Source organism: Asparagus officinalis, chromosome 4 (assembly GCF_001876935.1).
Source record: "Asparagus officinalis chromosome 4, Aspof.V1, whole genome shotgun sequence".
Classification (NCBI taxonomy): Eukaryota; Viridiplantae; Streptophyta; class Magnoliopsida; order Asparagales; family Asparagaceae; genus Asparagus; species Asparagus officinalis.
In genome coordinates, this window is record NC_033797.1 from 124326898 (window position 1) to 124340037 (window position 13140).

At 34.2% G+C, this 13140-nt stretch overlaps 1 long non-coding RNA gene across 1 annotated transcript; it reads right to left on the reverse strand.

The window, feature by feature from the left end:
• On the reverse strand, positions 7166-12119 carry LOC109838080. Its single transcript, XR_002246568.1, has 2 exons — positions 11980-12119; positions 7166-7505 (listed from the first exon to the last, which is right to left on the reverse strand). It is a non-coding gene; the product is annotated as an uncharacterized LOC109838080 (long non-coding RNA).

The following is a 13140-nucleotide window of genomic DNA, read 5'->3' on the forward strand; positions in this document are numbered from 1 at the left end:
CTTGGTTTTTCCACATATTGCCTCTTTCACAAAAAATATATCTTTTCATTAGTATTCCAAACCCTAGAAGCCTCTTTTCCTCTTTCTCAAACCCTAATCAAAATTTGTGAGATTTGGGAGTGTTCTTGAGACGTTTGTTGAGAGGAATGCGGGATTTTGTGACTTTGGTGAAGAGGGATCTTGTATACATGTGTTCAGGAGTTCAACACGACGTTTAAACTAAGCCCAATATTTTAAAATCTTAGTTTATGATGTTAATCTTTAAACCAATGTGAAAATCTATAGTTTTAGTTGTTGTTTATATTAGGTTGATGATCATGATCATTAGGGTTGTATTTAATTTTGTTTTTAACTTGTTAATCATGTTTAAACCCTAGTTTAATAATTATTTGAGTTTTTTTGCTAATTAAAGAGGTCTTAACTCTAGGTTGATGATACCTAAGTGATGTGAGCATGTTTAAACGAACTTATATCTGTTCATTGTTTAGAGTTTATCATGTTTACTTAACCATATTTATAAATTAGGTTATTTGAGATATTTTGATTAATTAGAATGTTAAACCCTAATTAGTTTAATTCAAGTGTTTATATCATGATGAGTTAATTCCTGTTAAGTAATTATTTTTAATTAACATTATTTAATATAATATTATAGTATTATTAATAAAATATAATTATATTATTTTTATTTTTATTATGTTATTACTAGTATATAACTAACAAATTGATATATTTTAAATATTTCAACATTCTATAACATATTATAGTTTCTAATATGTTAGAGTTTATAAATAATTACTTTAATAGTATATTAATAATTTATTATAAAAGTAAATATTGTTATATTATTAATAATAATATTATTATTACATTAACATTTGCTAGCAATAAATTATTTTAGTATTAATAAATTATTTTAATGTTAAACCCTAATTAGTTTAATTCAAGTGTTTATATCATGATGAGTTAATTCCTGTTAAGTAATTATAAAAGATTTAATCTTGTTATATGCCTCATGTTGATAAAAATAAGTTTTTAAATAAAGTTATCAAATACGAAACATCAGAAACCTAAACTTGTGTTTTTAGCTCTGGCTGGTCGACCGACCAAGACAAGCCGGTCGACCGGTGAGGCCCTGAGCGTGCATATTGTGTGCACGGTTGTTTTCGGTCGACCGACGCCCTAAGGGCAGCCAACCGACCTATGTTCTCTTTGTTTTTTAGTGGTTGTTTTTTCATCATTTGATCTTAAGTGCGAGGTTCGAGCCACACGATGACACACGTACAATCATAAGCATACATGAATAGTGTTATAGCACACACACAGATATCATGGAGTATTACAGGTATTGCTTTCAACCACACTTGGGATATAGGTTATTTAAACATTATATACATGTATAGATATCGTTGATGAGCACTGCTCAGTACTACTTGGGATAGTGCGTCGATATACCATTAGTACAAGCTGTTAGACTCTAGAGGGGAGGTGATTAGGGTCTTATGCTAATCTAATCCGATTTATGCCAATTAAAACTAATCAACAAGTTATCCTAGCAAGTATAAAATACAACAAGATATGTGAGATAGGATAAGTAATATACATAAGGGTAAACAAAATAATAAACAAGATAGTGGATGATATAAATAATGAGCAATGGACAATGGCGACAAGAAATATAAACATAAGATTTATTATGTAATATATTAATTTTTATATTATATTACATTTACTATGTAATATATGCTATATAATATACTACTATCACATGATTATTCTATTGCTGTTATTATTATTAAATATGTTACCATTACATACTATTTTGTAGTTATTAATTTCTATTTGTTAAAAATTTGATAATAATACAGTGATTATAATATTGTATAGTATATTATTATATTACTATTTGTTATCAATGACTTTTTCTTTGGTTTTTATTAACTTATTTATATTTTATTATTGTTTATTATTATATTAATTTAACTATATGATCATATAATATATTATCGAGATATTAAATATTAGTATTTATATGTTATTATATTATTATATAAGATATTCTACTTATTAATATATTTTATATTATTTAATAAATATTAGTAATATATTAAATGAACTATAATATAGTATAATATAATATATTATCATTTAATATAATATAATAAGCATGTCAATGGTAACTATATATGAATTATATTTAATATATTAATTACGTTAGATATTATATTAACACCTCCTCGAACTTAAAACCAAAACAACAACCGTTTGGATACCATTGTGTTTTATGTGTTTCTATGGTGTTTTTGCCAAAAACAAAACACCATGCGTTTGAAAACCATTGTGTTTTTTGAGCTAAATTATCCTCAAACTAAAAACACAACACTTGCTTCAAAACACCTAAAAGAAATATAAACATAAGAGAAGTGCGTCAAAGCAAACTCAAACACACGATATGATCACGGAGTTCGGACTTTCCGTCCTACGTCTCCGCTCCGCACTCCCAGGGAGAAATCCACTATTACAACCGGATTTTCTACGTTCACCCGAATAACGTTTACACCTCACACTTGGTTTTCTAGCTAACCGAAAACTTTACAATCAACACTCTTGCAATCCCATTCTACAATTTCTCAAGTGTTGGACCTAGACGTGTCTCCCACAAGTGCTCGAATACAACCTCTCCCTAGGTTCGTCAATCGACGCTACTCCTCTTGGGATGATCCCGACTTACACCACATACTTCTCTCGGTATACAAGTGTATTACAAAGTGAATCTCATAATTAAGCACGAATACAATAATAGTTGTTCTCTACAATAGATGAGAACTCAATTAAGCTCACCCTCAATTGTTACAACTCCCCACAACCTAATTATACAATGTATGCAAATACAATAAGCTCAATGGTTGTGTGGTGTTTTAAGTTTGGTGTTTTGGTTTTGAGTTTGAGAATGTGTTAATATAATATCTAACATAATATATAAAATGTAATTAACATAGAGTTATTATTAACATGTTTATTATACTATACTATATTATAATTAATCTAATATATTAGTAATATTTATTAAATAATATAAAAATATAATAAAGAAATTATCTTATATAATAACATATTAAATACTAGTATTTAATATGTTAACAATGTATGATATAATAATAAAATAAATTCTAGCATATAGAAATTATGAACAAAACAATAAATAGCTAGAAATAGAGTTTAAAAATTCTTCTCTGAAAAACAAGATGGAGAGGTGGATTAAAATGAGGCTCAATCAATGTAAATGACCTTCTCCACTTGTAAAACAATCTTCACAAACCAAACAAACTTTAAACCCAACTAAAACCCTTGTTAAAACTCCTTTAAACTTATTTAAAACTTTCCATTGGGTTACCTCTGGTAGAAGGGGTTTGAGGGGTTTATCCAAAGAATCAGAAATATGATTCTGTACCAAAAATAGCCGTTGGGTGATCGGCGGTCGACCGTGAAAAACTCGCGGTCGACCACGAGCGACAAAAAGGCAAAACTGGGCTCTGGAAAAACATTCGGTCGACCGTGGCGGTCGATCGCGAGAACATCCGGTCGACCATCATGGTCGACCGCGAGCCTCAAAAAAACTTCCTGAGTCTCTGGACTCAGGGGCGGTCGACCGTGGCGGGTGACCGCAAACTGACATATGATGGGGGGGGGGGGGGGGGGGGGAGCCTCAAAAAAACTTCCTGAGTCTCTGGACTCAGGGGCGGTCGACCGTGGCGGTTGACCGCAAAATGACATATGAAATTTCAGTTTTGAAAACTGTTTTTCTGACTTTAAAACTCTATTTAAAATATCAAATAAATTCAGAAAAATATAAAACTTTGGAAAATGATTGTAGACATGATGATACACATGCTAGAAAAACTTGTTTTTCAAAAGGACCTCCCAAATGAAAAATATCATCATTTTGCAAAATAGTCCAAAACATGAAAATGTAAACATAATGAGTTTTGACATTTTAGCTTAACCATGTTTTGAAAAAATACAAAATGATTTTATAGACTTGAAGAAAGATGTAAACTTTCGTTATGAAGTCTATAAACAATGAATATAGTATTTTATCCAAATACACATATAATGTACTAAAATATGATTTCATTGAACTAAATAAAATTGATTTTGATGAAATCATATCTATGCATGTATGTATGAAACAAAAATATGTTTTCTAATTATATTCAATTATTTCATATTAAAACTTGAAAACTCAAAACCATACTTCTAATACTATAATAATGTAAACTAAATATTATAATATTTTATTTATAATATATTTTCTTTAATTGATATATTAATAATATGTTTAATACTAATGTTGTAATGGGTCAAACTAGTGTTGACCAAAAATATTTAACATGGTGTTTTAAAAACGTTTTAAGGGAAAACACAACACCATGATGTTTTTTTACAAAAACGTAACAAAGAAAACACCATGATGTTTTTTTACAAAAACGTAACAAAGAAAATACCGAAAATGTGTTTTAAAATAAGTGTTGTGTTTTTAGTTTGAGGATGATTTAGCGCAGAAAACACCATCTTTTCCAAACGCATTGTATTTTATTTTTGATAAAAACACCATGAAAACAAGAAAAATACAATGGTATTCAAATGAAGCCTAAGATTTTGACACACTCCACAATTTTTTCCACAATCTTAAATCCACACCTACCACTTCAATCCGCGAAAATCAAAATATATAAGATTTTGACATGCAGCGAATTAATTATCATAAGAAATCAAAATAACCTATGAAAATTTTTAATTTCAAAATCTTCAAATTTATTTTTCATGAGCTGGTTACTAAAAGTGAATGTTAATACTCATCATTACCGCATCTATGTCATTAAACAGATTTGATTCCTTATTTTATCCCAACAAAATAAATGCTTTCAGATGGTACTGACCTGATACAATTGCTTTAATGTGCATAAAGTTTCTTAAGCCTCTTGGAGCTTAAAATCTGAAAGGCTGACTGCGCAAGACAAAACTTGGACCCTTGGCTGGCTGCTTGAGGCGGGGTGGCTTCTTTTATGCGATGCAGTACGTTGTTTGGCTATCAGAGCATCTCCAATCATGCCCTCCAAATTTCACCCTCCAAATTAGAATATTCTAGGAATATTCTAATTTGGAGGGTGGAATTTGGAGAGTTGCTCCAACCCACACTCTCCAAATGTTTTCCTTCTTATTTATTTTTTGTCAAAAAAGTCATATAAATTAATAATGTTGGATATAGTTTACATTAATAATTTTATTTTTAATAATTTATTTAGAAAAAAAATTATAACATTATAAAGTTGTCGATGAAAGCTTTAAAATGAACTCAATATTAATAATGCAATACAACATATTAAAAAAATAAAATCTGAAATAACAGGGACAAAGCATACATCGATAGAACAAGAAAGAAAATATTATAATTTAAATATTGTAATTTATGCTTGTATTTTCTTATGGGGCAAGTTAAATAGATCCCCGTATTTAAAATTTTATGTCTGCTATTTATTTATTTAATTTAAACATTAATAATTTTATAATAATACTAAAATAAATTAATCTTAATTTCATTTTAAAGATCTCAACGAGAACTTTCCAAATATATAATGATTTTAAATATTAGATTAATAATTTTTAACTATATTTATTTGAAATTAAATATCTAATTTAAATTACTAAGAATGATGGCAAAGTGGTAATTTTTAAGAAATTAAATAGTTAAAAGTGGCAAAGTTGTAATTAATAAAATATGAATAGTATTTTGGAGAGAGACTCCAAATTTTCTATTCACCCTCCAAATTTGGAGGGTGAAATTAGGAGATCACCAAATTTGGAGAGTCGCTCGAGAGGTTCCACTCTCCAAATTTAAAGATTTTGTCATTTTCGAGGCCGGTTGGAGATGGCCTCATGCCTATGTTCTTGCTCTCTTCTTTCCTGGTTTGAACAGATAACTATATTAATTATTATATGATTGTGGAGCTTTGAAAAACAAGAATAATACTGAAAATGTGATGGTTATTTGGGTATTTTACTACCTCTTGAACGTATGAGAACAATCCACATGTGATGGTTATTTGTTTTAATTACTAGAAGAAACGAAAAATAATACTAAAAATGTAATTCTATTTATTTTCAAATATGTTCTCTAGTGTGAAACTTATGTTAAACCAACAATTCATATTTTCGTTTGTGTATAAACAATCCATCTAATACATATCCAACACTCTCACTAAATAACAACGACAAAACCTTTATCTTAAATTTCCAAGGCCGCTTATATGTCCTACTTTTGGAGTCAGTCCTATTGAGGGTTATCTCCTCCATTAACATGATCATATTATATCATTCTAAAACATTTTCATGCCAAGTTCTTCCTCAAACCTAGATCTATTCCTCTTTTCTACAATTAATTTTTATCACTTTTCTTAATTGGTGCACAGACATATTACTTAACCATCTCAGATAATTCTCTCAATTGATCATAAATAGAACTTCTAACTCCCTATGAATGCGTTCAATTGATCATAAATAAAACTTCTAACTCCCTATGAATGAATGCGAAACTTCTAACTCCCTATGAATGAATGCGTTCATTTCTTATTCTCTCTCTTACGCCTCGTCTAGTATGGGGGATTCAGTTCAAGTGAGAATGGAATGAAATGGGATAAGTGTGAGAATGAGATGCTAATTTTCATTTTTCATATTTAGTTTGCATGCGATTAGAGATGAAGCAAGAGCCACAATCTTTTTTATTTTTAGTTTGAGTAACAAATATGCAAACAAGTCTATTTGAGTTCACATTCCCTACCAACTTATTGACACACCAACTTATTGCGAGTGTCGATTCTCACCAAGGGCCCGTTTGGATTGATTTTTTGGAGCTGTAAAATGGGAGAAAACTGCCAAAAAGCTGACATTTTTACAGCTTCCCCCCTACTTTCTCTCTCCAAAAACAGGAACCAAACGCTGAATGAGAAGTAAGAATTGATTCCTATTTTTTTAAGCTTCCAATTAAAAAGGAGCATTTACCCTCATCTTAAATCATGAAATCAGTATGATGCTTCTGTTGCAAATATCAAAGCACACAATTAGAATAAGCATATGCAGATGGGCATAAAGAGACCAGATCCATGAATTTAACTGCAAAGAATGAGGATCTCCGAAGTTGGATGAACCCAGCTGCTCTATTCACGGAACTGCCAGACTTCGAAATCTAACAAAACAAACTACATCAAATGGTCCGGATTACATAGGTTTCAATGTCAAGCCTATATGCAATTCCAACATCATTTTTATAAATTTAATGGTAAAAAACCATGGTTCCATCCATTTTGGCACGGAGGAAAGGCCTCAACTACATCAGTAGAACATCGCAAGACAGATTTAGGGGGAAACCATCATCCAAGGATACCAATCCATCCAACACAAAACAGAGAGGAAATTGATCATTGACTTCTTTCTACTGCTTTCTTTGGCTGCAAAAGAGAAGCAAGAGGCAGTTAAAAATCAAAACAAAAGGAGAAACCAATCAAAAAGATCCACATTCCTCTAAAATGTCACATAATCAGTTGAAAAAACACAGAAAAGTCGGGCATGAAATCTCAAGTTTCAACATGCAAAGCCTTCAGCGAAAAAAAAAGAAAAAGAAAAAAAAAGGTTTCAAGATTTTGAGTCGGGGAACTACATTCTCAGTACATGCTGCAGCATGCAAGAGCACACCAGATTTTAAGCTAAACTGAGAATAATTAACATGCATTGTAAAATCAAAAAACAATCATTAGTATTTGCATGCACTCAAGTTACAAATTTCATAAAATATAGCTACTACATGGAAGTGCTCTAATTTTGGATCTCTATCTGAACGTGAAAATGGATTATGGCACAAATTTGTAGCATGTACATCAAAGAAAGCTCAGGAGTTGCCAAGTCGGGGGAAAACTGACCAAAACTAACCCCAAATGGAATTTTACTTTAGCATAAAAGGTCGAAGCGTGGAGCTGCTTGAATTTGGTTTTCAGGACAAGCCAAGATGAGTAGAGGACTAGGAAGCATGGATGAGAATCCTAAGAAAGGTCAAGATAGCCCCTGCCAATGGTTTATGGCCTTTAATGGATAACATTGATTACCAAAAAGAACAGTTCTAACGGGGTTTGAAGATCATCTTCAACTTTTATGACTCTAGCCCTTCCCTATTTCATAAAATAATAGCTCATAGCCTTTTTCTGATACAAAAGGCCAATCTGAAAATTCCCGACTTCTAAGGTTCCAACTTTCGAGCAGAGTAATAAAATTAATATGAAATCCAGCCTGCTCAAATAAAACAGTCAATAATGCCTTTTTTCCAAGCAAATCTTGGTGATTTCTGAACTAACTAAGAATCCATTGAGTAGCTCCAGTCTGGTAGCAACAGCCATGACTCTTATGACTCTCAAGTACCAATTCTCAACTCTTCAAATTGGTCAATGAGATTTGCCACCATCACATCTGTCCCATTACAGATACATTCTATTCAGCCAGTAAGTTACTTAACACAGTAGTTCAAAGACTTCTGGTCTTCGGTTTCTAGGAACTACAGTACAATAACTTTGATCCTTGAGTACTTTACTGTAAATGCTGATTTTGGCTGAAAGTCTGCCTAAAAAAAAGTTCATGGCATCAAAACCTGTAAAATGCTTTCTTTTAATACACTTTTAATACTTTAACCATAAGCATGTGATGATGATTAAATCTAGTGCATGGATGGTTGAAATAAATTGACATTCAAGGGGATAAGAGCAAAAGCCCTAACAGCTGACAGTCTGATGAAGTTGCTAGATTACGATTTACATTAAGGATTGTCATTTGCTTGATATGATGCTTATTCTCGCTTCATAATAAGCTGAAGACTCAAGAATAATGAGGACAACAAAAGAATAGAGAAGATAGCAAGGTCTGAAAAGCCGCGAAGCATCCATATAGATTATGAATAATCAATGCATGACATGATCAATTGTCCTTGAAAATGATAATGGCGTTAGAAAATAATATGATGCCAATTATAAACAAGAAAGAAAATGGTTAAAACACTTATAAAATGAATCAAAATGCAAGAATTAATAATAAAAAGGGAACAGATAATAGATCTGTATCCTAAGAAAAGACACCATTTTGTAATGGAGTTTATAATATCAGACTAAGAAGTTCTCTTTCATTGCAATTAAAAAGTAAAAGGTGCTTATGCATATGAGCATATCTAATTTGCAGTAGCTCCACACTTTCAACTGTTAAGATTTAAAATTTTCAGATACAACTTGTACATATCCAATTCGTATATACCCAATAAACGTGTAAGATACTACTTTACAGCAATGGTGTCATTGAAGCACCAGCAAATTGAAACTCTATAAATGCGACGCTAAACACATCAAGCAAAAGTAGAAATACATTCATTTATTACAGTTGTCAGGAGGCACTGCAGCTTTTGAAGTTGGTCTACTATAAGTAGGTTAGGGGCCAAATTATCAGACTAGATATGCTAGTGACTTACCTATGAAATAAGGGTATTGATTTCTGTTCCCTTACTTGACATATTCTAAGTCAGGGTTGAGATACAGAAACTTGGTCCACCTGAAAAAAGAAAAAACACAAGCCTATGGCATGCATACAGGGTTTAGACACATCAGGTAAGGTTTATTGACTTATAGAGAGGAAGGAATTAGATTGCTATACTTCTTCAACATCCTTTTAAGAACCCAAAAACAGTTTCCTCTACTTTAACAGTATAATCTTTTATCTAGATTGCCAATTTTGTAAAGCACCTCTATGTCGAATCTTTTTATCTGTCAATTGAAAATAGTTAGCTATACAGGACTAAATATTGCAAGTTTTCTTTTAAGATAACCAGCCATGTATAGTGAGAAAAGAATCATGGAGTAGCAATATCTAATGAATGACCATTGACCAGTAATTAATAAGTGGTCTGCCTCAAGGCAGTTAAGCTCTTCATAGTACAACAGAATGAAGACTTCCTTGGATAATGAAGTGTTGTGTCAGAGATTTATTTTTTATATTACATGACCCAGTGTAAGACACATGCTACACATCACAAACAATTGCACACAATTAGTGACATGTCATTGTTGTTTTCCATGCTCGTGGTGTGTGTCATTCACGCCTTAATCTGTGCTTCTTACCCTAAAGGCCGGCCAAACAAATCTATTTGGGCATTAACCAAGGATTAGAAAGTGAGCATATACCCCTAAACCTCACATCAGAGTACAAGAACAGATCAAAGTTGTGCCTCAACAACCAAGGAAAAGGTATTAGATAGAGCATCTTAGCATGATTTATCCCAATATAGGCTTTATTTTGTGATTTCTTAAGAAAGCAGCACTTCTGTGTGTAAAATAATTTTGTGAACTATATATTGCTTGTAATACTCCTTTTGATGTCCAAATAACATTCTTATCACAAATTTCAACCAATTTTTTATTTTTATTTTTTTACTAACAGTAATTTGATATAATATGAGGGTCTGACTGCATGAGATATGACCTCGACTATGAGGGTGTTTGAGGCGGCTTATTTTTTGGTCAAACTAGCTTTTAAGCTAACTTTTTCATTTTGACATCTTTGGTAAAATACGGAATAGGCTAGCTTATAAGCCACACTTTAAAAAACTGGTATACCCCGACTTTTGAAACACTAATTTATAAGCTAGGTTTGACCAAACAAATTACTGCACCATCCAAATAATTTTTATAATATTTTTATCGTATTAGTCAAAAGCCAGTAAAAGCTAGCACAACTCATAAGCTTCGAAAGATGAGCCTTCCTTATATCGTTCCGAGTTGCCTACGCTGATTTTCAACTTTCTGCAGCATTCTTTGGATGACTTTAAAAGCTTATACTTCCAGTAATGTAAATTGGTAATAGACTATTGTCGAAGCATAAGAAGAGAAATTAGTGATTTAATTGGCTCTCCCTTCTTCTTGTTTAGTTAATAACTCAATGATATAAAATCAATCCCACAGCCGATATGGGACTAAACTCGTACCTAATAAATAGACTAAGCCTATCATAACAACTATTAACATGTTCTGGCAAGCGACATATCATAAGATAAATCTCCATTACCCCCGAGAATCTTCACAACACCAAGTCTTGGCATGCTTAATTTAAAATTGTGCAGATGTCCAGGGCACCAAGGTCTCACCTTCTGTTGTGAGATCCTAATATGCCATATTCATCAAGACCCCAAAATTCTTAATTGTTTACTGCATATAGCCTGGCCCGTCTGCTTGATGACTTGCTGCTTAATAGATACCTTGGGAATAAGGAGTTTATCAACTAACAGTGGTGTTTTTTCTTGCACCAGAGCAACTTTATACTAGAATAAGATGATATGGCCTGTCAAAATGTCCTTTATAGTTAACTCTATTTTTGACAGATCAATTTGCTTATAGTAGATATTTTGTTATGGGAAAGAAAAGAATTTTCAAAGTATTATTTATTCCTTTACTTGCATAACCATTTCTTCTATCTTCTACTATGTTCAATTCTTTCTTCAGCTTTCTTAAGAAAATGAATGTACCTTATTGCTACAGAATGCATATAAATTCCTAAACCTAATCCCGACTCCTTTAAACATAAAGACTACATTTCTTAGAGGAAAAAAAAACCCCATTGAATATCATCCTTTTTGTACATGTAACTAAAAGTTCATGGTAATTTTTGAAAACCTCGATAGATTTCTGAAAAAGGCGACGTAAATTTGAGGTAGCTGAATGAACAAAAACGTTTATGGTTATTTTTCTGCAAACAAACCCCAGTTCCATACCCTTGACACTTGAATTTCTCATAATTATAGGTGATCACTCTCATGCGTTCTAGATGTTTGACAAAATGCCTAAACCATAATAATAATAATAATAATAATAATAAGATACAATACTGAGAAAAAGGTGTCACCTTTGTGCCAGGGAAGCTCATACTAAGCTCCTCCTCGGGAATGAGAACAGGCCACTTCTCCCCTGCCTCGCGAAACATCTGCTCGGTCTCGAGCATCCGCCCGCGCTCCAGGATCCGGCTCTCGGATGGATTGGGCAGGGTGGCCGCCGCCGTCGGCATGACGTCGACGACGCCGTTGAGTAGGTGACGGTTATCTGAGGAGGCTGTCGGCGGACGTGACCGGTGACGTCGAGCTGGCACGCGGGGTTCGATTCCTTGCCCTTTCCGGGCTGTGCACTGCCCTGGCTAGAACTCCATGCAAGATTCGCCGTTGCGACGGTCCTAGTGGGCATTGACATTCGATCGGACGCTTGGACAGGAATTTCAAACATTTTTAAATTCTAGATTTATTTTTGGTACCCTGATCTTTTGCCCCGCCCCCCCAAACCGAAACCCTAACGTCTACCCTAGAGGGGAGAGGAGAGCTGAAGAGGAGAGGAGGGTTTCGAGATGAGATTGGAGATGAATCGTGTTTGTTTCAATTATAATTTTTTTTAAGAAACACGGTCCATGTGTTTTGTAATCAATGTGTTTTTGTATTGTGTGTTTTTTTATAAAAAAACATCATGCACGGTGTTTCTTTTTCAATGGTTTTGTAAATATCATTTTGGATCAAACTAGTTGACCTTTAATATAGTGTGGCAGTCGGCGGCGGCGGCGACGGCGCAGTCTGGTCTGGCGACGTGGCCGGCGGCCGACCTGATCGGCGGCGGGCGAACACGACGGTCGGCTACCGGGGGTGGTGACGGGTGTGCGGAGTCGCAGCGACCGGCGGCGGTGGTCGGCCTTACGGGCGGTGCGACGACGGCGCGGGTGACCAACGGGCGGCGGTTCCGTGGGGCGTTGGTTGGCGGCGGCGAGTGAGGGTGCTGTGAGGCGCGGCTGTACGGGGTCGGTGACTGGCCAGGCCAGGGAGCGGGACACGGTGGCGGGCGACGAGGCGGCAACGCACTCAGGGCTGTGGCGATCGCAGCGGGCGCGCGACGGCCCGCGACGGGCTAGTGAGTGCTCGCGGAGGTGGCGCGGCCGGCCGAGGCGGCGGCGATGGCCAGCCAGCGGCGCGCGGGGGTGTCGCGGCGGGCGGAGTGAGCTGCGGTGGATTAGGTCATGTTGGCAGTCGGC